At 60.5% G+C, this 7,500-nt stretch overlaps 1 protein-coding gene across 1 annotated transcript in view; it reads left to right on the top strand.

The window, feature by feature from the left end:
• Positions 1-653, top strand: part of atg12 (ATG12 autophagy related 12 homolog (S. cerevisiae)) — an 8,695-nt gene extending 8,042 nt beyond the window's left edge. The window contains exon 4 of the mRNA XM_060823059.1: positions 1-653. This exon is cut by the window's left edge and continues 1,604 nt beyond it. The gene's annotated coding sequence lies outside the window, so the exon portion shown is untranslated.
• The last annotated feature ends 6,847 nt before the right edge of the window (positions 654-7,500 follow it).

Raw genomic sequence — 7,500 nt, 5'->3', positions numbered from 1 at the left:
CTTGTGCACACATTCACACACACACACACACCCACGCGCGCGTGCACACATTCACACACACACACACACCCACGCGCGCGTGCACACACACACACACCCCAACGCGCGCGTGTGCACACATTCACACACACACACACACCCACGCGCGCGTGCACACATTCACACACACACACACACCCACGCGCGCGTGCACACACACACACACCCCAACGCGCGCGTGTGCACACATTCACACACACACACACACCCACGCGCGCGTGCACACATTCACACACACACACACACCCACGCGCGCGTGCACACACACACACACCCCAACGCGCGCGTGTGCACACATTCACACACACACACACACCCACGCGCGCGTGCACACATTCACACACACACACACACCCACGCGCGCGTGCACACACACACACACCCCAACGCGCGCGTGTGCACACATTCACACACACACACACCCACGCGCGCGTGCACACACACACACCCCAACGCGCGCGTGTGCACACATTCACACACACACACCCCAACGCGCGCGTGTGCACACATTCACACACACACACACCCACGCGCGCGTGCACACACACACACACACCCACGCGCGCGTGCACACACACTCCTGTGTAAAAATAAAGTGCCTGTGTGTGATCACACATTGAGTCTGGAGTGATTCTGTCCTCCCTGCGGCTGGGGTGGGATCCCACTGCGAGGAGAGGGGGAGGTGGGGGGGAGGGAGGGGGGTGGGGAGGAGGGGGCTGGGAGGGGGGTGGGAGGCTGGGGATGGGGCAGGGAGGGGGTGGGAGTGACCCAGGAGATGAACAGCCTCCCTCGCCCAGAGAAGGGCTCCCACTGCCCGGGGGGAGTGGGTGAGAGGTGGGCCCCCGGGGGGAAAGCTGTGCTCTCCCACAGGAAGGGGGCGCCGGTGGGATCCAGGACGAGAGGGAGCAAGTGGCCGCTACCACCCGGCCCCCGGGAGAAGGCATGGCCGCTGCTCAGAGCGGACAGCAGGCTGCAGCTGCCCACCTACACTCCTCACCCTCCTGTTCCAATCCCTCCTACACTCCTCACCCTCCTGTTCCAATCCCTCCCTCCCTATCTCCCTCACCCTCCTACACCCCTCACCCTCCTGTTCCAATCCCTCCCTCCCTATCTCCCTCACCCTCCTACACCCCTCACCCTCCTGTTCCAATCCCTCCCTCCCTATCTCCCTCACCCTCCTACACTCCTCACCCTCCTGTTCCAATCCCTCCCTCCCTATCTCCCTCACCCTCCTACACCCCTCACCCTCCTGTTCCAATCCCTCCCTCCCTATCTCCCTCACCCTCCTACACCCCTCACCCTCCTGTTCCAATCCCTCCCTCCCTATCTCCCTCACCCTCCTACACCCCTCACCCTCCTGTTCCAATCCCTCCCTCCCTATCTCCCTCACCCTCCTACACCCCTCACCCTCCTGTTCCAATCCCTCCCTCCCTATCTCCCTCACCCTCCTACACTCCTCACCCTCCTGTTCCAATCCCTCCCTCCCTATCTCCCTCACCCTCCTACACCCCTCACCCTCCTGTTCCAATCCCTCCCTCCCTATCTCCCTCACCCTCCTGTTCCAATCCCTCCCTCCCTATCTCCCTCACCCTCCTGTTCCAATCCCTCCCTCCCTATCTCCCTCACCCTCCTGTTCCAATCCCTCCCTCCCTATCTCCCTCACCCTCCTGTTCCAATCCCTCCCTCCCTATCTCCCTCACCCTCCTACACCCCTCACCCTCCTGTTCCAATCCCTCCCTATCTCCGTCCCGCGCAGGGTCAGGGTGGGGGCGGGTGGTGCCGGGGAGATGGAAAACAGTGTGTCCTCAATCTCCCGAATCCCGGAATCTACCTCGTCTGACAGCACGGGCATCGCACAGTGGACAGTGTAGAGGGAGCTTTACTCTGTATCTAACCCCCTGTCCCTGGGAGTGGGGCACGGTGTAGAGGGAGCTTTACCCTATATCTAACCCCCTGTCCCTGGGAGTGGGGGGACAGTGTAGAGGGAGCTTTACTCTGTATCTAACCCCCCTGTCCCTGGGAGTGGGGGGATGGTGTAGAGGGAGCTTTACTCTGTATCTAACCCCCTGTCACTGGGAGTGGGGAGATGGTGTAGAGGGAGCTTTACTCTGTATCTAACCCCCTGTCCCTGGGAGTGGGGGGGACGGTGTAGAGGGAGCTTTACCTTGTATCTAACCCCCCTGTCCCTGGGAATGGGAGGACGGTGTAGAGGGAGCTTTACTCTCGTATCTAACCCCCTGTCCCTGGGAGTGGGGGCGACGGTGTAGAGGGAGCTTTACCTTGTATCTAACCCCCTGTCCCTGGGAGTGGGGGGACGGTGTAGAGGGAGCTTTACCTTGTATCTAACCCCCTGTCCCTGGGAGTGCTGGACCGCGGCGGGAGGGAGAGGGCGAAGGGAAGGATCCCGCACTCACTAGAAAGAGCAGCCGTAGTCCCAGGCATGAGGCTTCCATCCGTCAGGTCCGAGTCTACCCGTCACCTGGAAGACCGTGGCGTACATCACGTGACCCGTCATTCCCAGGAGCCCTGGCGGCGGTCAGAGGTCAGAGCGCTGTGTCCAGCACGCCCCCCCACCCCCTCCCAGCCCCGCGCGCGCCCCACTCCTCCCTCGGTCACTCACCGGCCAGCACGGTGAACACAGCCGCCCAGTTGGCCAGCCTGAACGCCAGGCCCTGCAGTAGGCAGCTCACTGCTTGCAGGAGGGCGCAGAGGGTCTCTGACGTGATGGCGAATCCCGGGACCCCTGGGGGTGGGGAGAGAGGGGGGACAGTTAGAGGGAGATGGATATACTCTAGGCCTTGAGCTCCATAATCCAGGCCCACACTCCCTCCCTCCCTCCCTGTGCCCAGTACTGAGGGAGGGCCACACTGTCGGAGGGAGGTGGATATCCCCTCGGACCGTTGCCGGGTGGGTGTCGGTGCCCCCCTGGAACGTCGCTCTCCGAGGTAACGCACCGAGCTCGGAGTCCGGAATGAGTCTGATGAAACTGCGGCCGTTCACTGCAAGAGAACGGAGAGGGACCAGATGTCTCTCTGGGATGACGGGCTGTGGGGTCGGCGCAGGGGCTGAGGGAGTGTGGGCAGCTGGTGTGTGAGCAAGGAGGCTGTTTCACCCCCATCCCCACCCTCCCCAACACACACACACACACACACACCCCTTCTGCACGCACTCCTCTCTCTCATTCTTTCTGTCTCTGTGTCTCTCTCTCTCTCTCTCTCTCTGAATTTGGCTCCCTTTCATCTTGCTGATCGTCAAACTTTATTCCTTCCCAAACGTCTGGATCTGCAGGATTACAGGATGTTAAGTGCTGATCTAGTTACTGTCTTCAAGATGATTAAACATCTCCGAGTGACCGAGGGGAGACCGGGGAACTGTGCACGGTGCTCCGAGTGACCGAGGGGAGACCGGGGAACTGTGCACGGTGCTCCGAGTGACCGAGGGGAGACCGGGGAACTGTGCACGGTGCTCCGAGTATGGGGTCTGACCGAGGGGAGACCGGGGAACTGTGCACGGTGCTCCGAGTGACCGAGGGGAGACCGGGGAACTGTGCACGGTGCTCCGAGTGACCGAGGGGAGACCGGGGAACTGTGCACGGTGCTCCGAGTGACCGAGGGGAGACCGGGGAACTGTGCACGGTGCTCCGAGTGACCGAGGGGAGACCGGGGAACTGTGCACGGTGCTCTGAGTGTGGGTCTGACTGAGGGGAGACCGGGGAACTGTGCACGGTGCTCCGAGTGTGGGTCTGACCGAGGGGAGACCGGGGAACTGTGCACGGTGCTCCGAGTGTGGGTCTGACCGAGGGGAGACCGGGGAACTGTGCACGGTGCTCCGAGTGTGGGTCTGACCGAGGGGAGACCGGGGAACTGTGCACGGTGCTCCGAGTGTGGGTCTGACCGAGGGGAGACCGGGGAACTGTGCACGGTGCTCCGAGTGACCGAGGGGAGACCGGGGAACTGTGCACGGTGCTCCGAGTGTGGGTCTGACCGAGGGGAGACCGGGGAACTGTGCACTGTGCTCCGAGTGCGGGTCTAACCGAGGGGCACATGGAGCCCGGGGACTCCCCTCCCTCGCTGTGCTCCTCCCAGGACAGCCAGAAGCCCGTGTGGGAATACCGGGAGGTGAATCCGTCGTCTCCCGTCTCCCGTCTCCCAGACGTAGGGGACCGAGCGGCTGCCATTGTTGGGCAGCGTGCGGTTGGGAACAGCACAGCCAGCCCGCTCTCTCGTGGACGGGCAGAGGGTCCTGAGCACCCTGTGGGTGCCCACGCACCTGTAACTGGTGGCGAGGGCTGAGACTGCGGCTACCCCGCCCCGCGCAGTTCAGTCCCACAGCCAGCAGGCTCTGGGAAGGGCAGGTCACCCTCATGGTACAGACTGCAGCTCCCACCCTCCCTCCTGCTGCTGCTCTCTCTCTCTCTCTGTCTGTCTGTCTGTCACTCTCTGTCTCTCTCTCTCTCTCTCTCTGTCTCTCTCACACACACAATCTCCCTCTCTCTCCCTCCCTCCCTGTCTCTCTCTCTCTCTCCCTCCCTCCCTCTCTCTCTCTCTCTCTCTGTCTCTCCCTCTCCCTCCCTCCCTGTCTCTCTCTCTGTCTCTCTCTCTCTCTCTCCTCTCCCCCCATCTCTCTCGTCCTCTCTCCCGCTATCTCCCCCTCCCTCCCTCTCTCTCTCTCTCTCTCTCTCTCCCTCTCCCCTCTGTCTGTCTCTCTCTCTCTCTCTCTCTCCCTCCCCCTCCCCCCTCTCCCTCCCTCCCTGTGTTCTGTCTCTCTCTCTCCCTCCCTCCCTGTCTCTCTCTCTCTCTCTCTCCCTCCCTTCCTCTCTCTCTGTCTGTCTGTCTCTCTCTCTCTCCCTCCCTCCCCCTCTCCCTCCCTCCCTGTCTCTCTGATTCCTGTCCACTCAGACAGTGCAGAGATTCTGCTCCGAAAGCTGAGCTCAAAGACACTGAAGCTTTACGATGATCATGGGATTAGGTGGGATTACGCAGAGTGAATGGCCCAAGGCACCCTCCTCTCGCTCTCGCTCTCTCTCTCTCTCTCGTACTCTCTCTCTCTCTCTCTCTCTCTCTCTCTCTCTCTCAACCTTAGCCTTCTGTTCCTACAACCACCTCAATATCTCCCTCCCCCTTCTCTCTCCCTCCCCCTTCTCTCTCCCTCCCCCTTCTCTCTCCCTCCCCCTTCTCTCTCCCTCCCCCACACACACTCTGTGCGTCTCTCGCTCGCTCGCTCTCTCCCACTGTGTGCGGTCCTGTGTCTGTTATGCTGCAGACCAGAGTCTCCCTCCTCCTCTCCCCCCGAACCTCGGGACACTTCGAGCACGTAGCTACCACTCGAATGTGCCTCACCGTCTGGAGCTGCCCAGGGGGGTGGGTGACGGGGGTGGTGGGGGGGAGAGCTGGGCAAACTGTTCTGTAAGGCCACCCCCTCTCTGGGGTAAACAGCGCCCCTCCGGCCTCCCCCTGTAGCCCAGACCCTCCGACCTCCTGGTAAATCTTTTCCCCAACCCTTCCCCAACATCTCCCCGATCGGGGAGGGAGACCGGAATCCCACGGGATCGTCCAGAAATGGTCCTCAGCCGATGCGGCGTGACCCTCCCGACTCCCTGTACCCCAGGCTCTGACCCAGAAATGAGCGTGCAGCCCGTTCCCCACACCCGGGAGGCGTGGGTCTGTGCGAGGGGTGGGATCACGGCCTGGGGGAGGGCGGGGGAAACAAATTTATTGGCAAACGGCTCGAGGTCACCCTCTTGCTGCCAACCGGGCGCTTCGAAAGAGGAAAACCAATTCAATGTAAATCTGACCGTTTGGACGATTTGCCCCCGGGCCGGGAGATTGAGATGTCTCCCTTTCTCGTACACTCGCAGGCGCGCGCACTCTTTCTCGTGCACACACAATCATATGCTCACTCTCTCGTGCACACTCTCGTGCACACACCCACTCACATGCACGCTCTTTCTCGTGCACACACACTCGCATGCATGCGCTCTCTCGTGCACACCCACTCTCGTGCACACGCCATCGCATGCTCACACTCTTTCTCGTGCACGCGCTCACATGCACACTCTCTCTTGCGTACAACTGATCACTCTTGTGCATGCACACACGTGTACATTCTCGTGCACACGCGTGCACAAGCACTCTCGTGCATGCATACACATGCTCACTTTCATGCGCACACATCCTCGTGCACACACAATCGCCTGCTCTCTCACTCTCTTCCTCGTGCACACGCACACTCACATGCACACCCTCTTTCTCATGTACACACACGTTCACTCTTGGGCACGTGCACACTCTCGTGCACGCACACGTGTACAAGCGCTCTCTTTCTCGTCCACATGCACACCCACGGGCAAGTGGGGCTTTTGCAAATTGGCAGGGTGGGGCGGGAGGAAGCGAGTGGGTGGTGAGGAACGCCGCCGAGCCCAGGGGGAAATAGAGTCCGGTCACCGAGAGAGCGCCGCGGCGCTCCTTCCCTGCCGGGCGTGCGTTCCTGTGACCGGGACGGTGTTCCTGCTGAAGTGATATCCACCTCAAAGTCCTCCAGTTTGCAGAGAGACTCGTTTTGCTAGGGGTGGGACTTGTATCTAGTGGAACAGTAAAAACTCGGCTCGGTCAGGAGCCGGCTAACGTTGGAGGTGGGCCACGTTCAGTTGGTTTGGGGACCTCGGGGGGCAATACATAAACAAATTGTGACTTGTTTACAAACTGTGGGGGTCTGTCTCTCTCATGTGACTTGTGTGTCCATTAACAGGGGGGATTGGGGGGGTGGGTGTTGGAAAACACGGTCCTTAGAGTTATGGTCTCCAATCTCTGAGGGGGTTCACCCTCTCTCTCCCCCCCCCCCCCCCCTTTCGGTTTTGGGAAAGGATTCAGGCAGACGCAGCCCAGAGGTGGGTGAGGGGTATTTTTTCTTGCCAATGGGTGTGGGCATAGACTTCTTCGCAAAGAGAGGGTGTGTGTGTATATACGAGAAAGAGAGCGTACTTGTGCGTGTGCACAAGAGAGAGTGCGTGTGCACGGGAAAGAGTGCATGTGAGTGTGTGTGTGCACAAGAGAGACTGAGTGTGAGTGCACGAGACAGCGAGAGTGTGCAGTTGCATGTGTGTACGCACGAGAGTGAGTGAGTGTGCACACGCACGCGAAAGAGAGAGTGCGTGTGAGCACGGGAAAGAGTGTTTATGGGGGTGTCGCGTGCACGGGAAAGGGTGTGCATGCACCAGAGAGTGTGTGCGCACGTGTGGGCGTGCACAAGAGAGGGTGTGCGCATGCATGAGAAAGTGTGTGCATGCACGAGAGAGAGAGTATGTGCGCGTGAGAAAAAGATTGTGCGTGAGTGTGTGCACGAGAAAGAGAGGCTGTGCTTGTGAGAGTGTGCAAGGGAAAGAGTGTGCATGTAAGTGTGTGTGTACGATAAAGAGAGTGTGTGTGAGTGTGTACGATACAGAGAGTGTGTGTGAGTGTGTAC

The sequence above is a fragment of the Hemiscyllium ocellatum genome, unplaced genomic scaffold (assembly GCF_020745735.1).
Source record: "Hemiscyllium ocellatum isolate sHemOce1 unplaced genomic scaffold, sHemOce1.pat.X.cur. scaffold_3193_pat_ctg1, whole genome shotgun sequence".
Taxonomy (NCBI): Eukaryota; Metazoa; Chordata; class Chondrichthyes; order Orectolobiformes; family Hemiscylliidae; genus Hemiscyllium; species Hemiscyllium ocellatum.
This window is presented reverse-complemented; position numbering and strand designations above follow the sequence as displayed.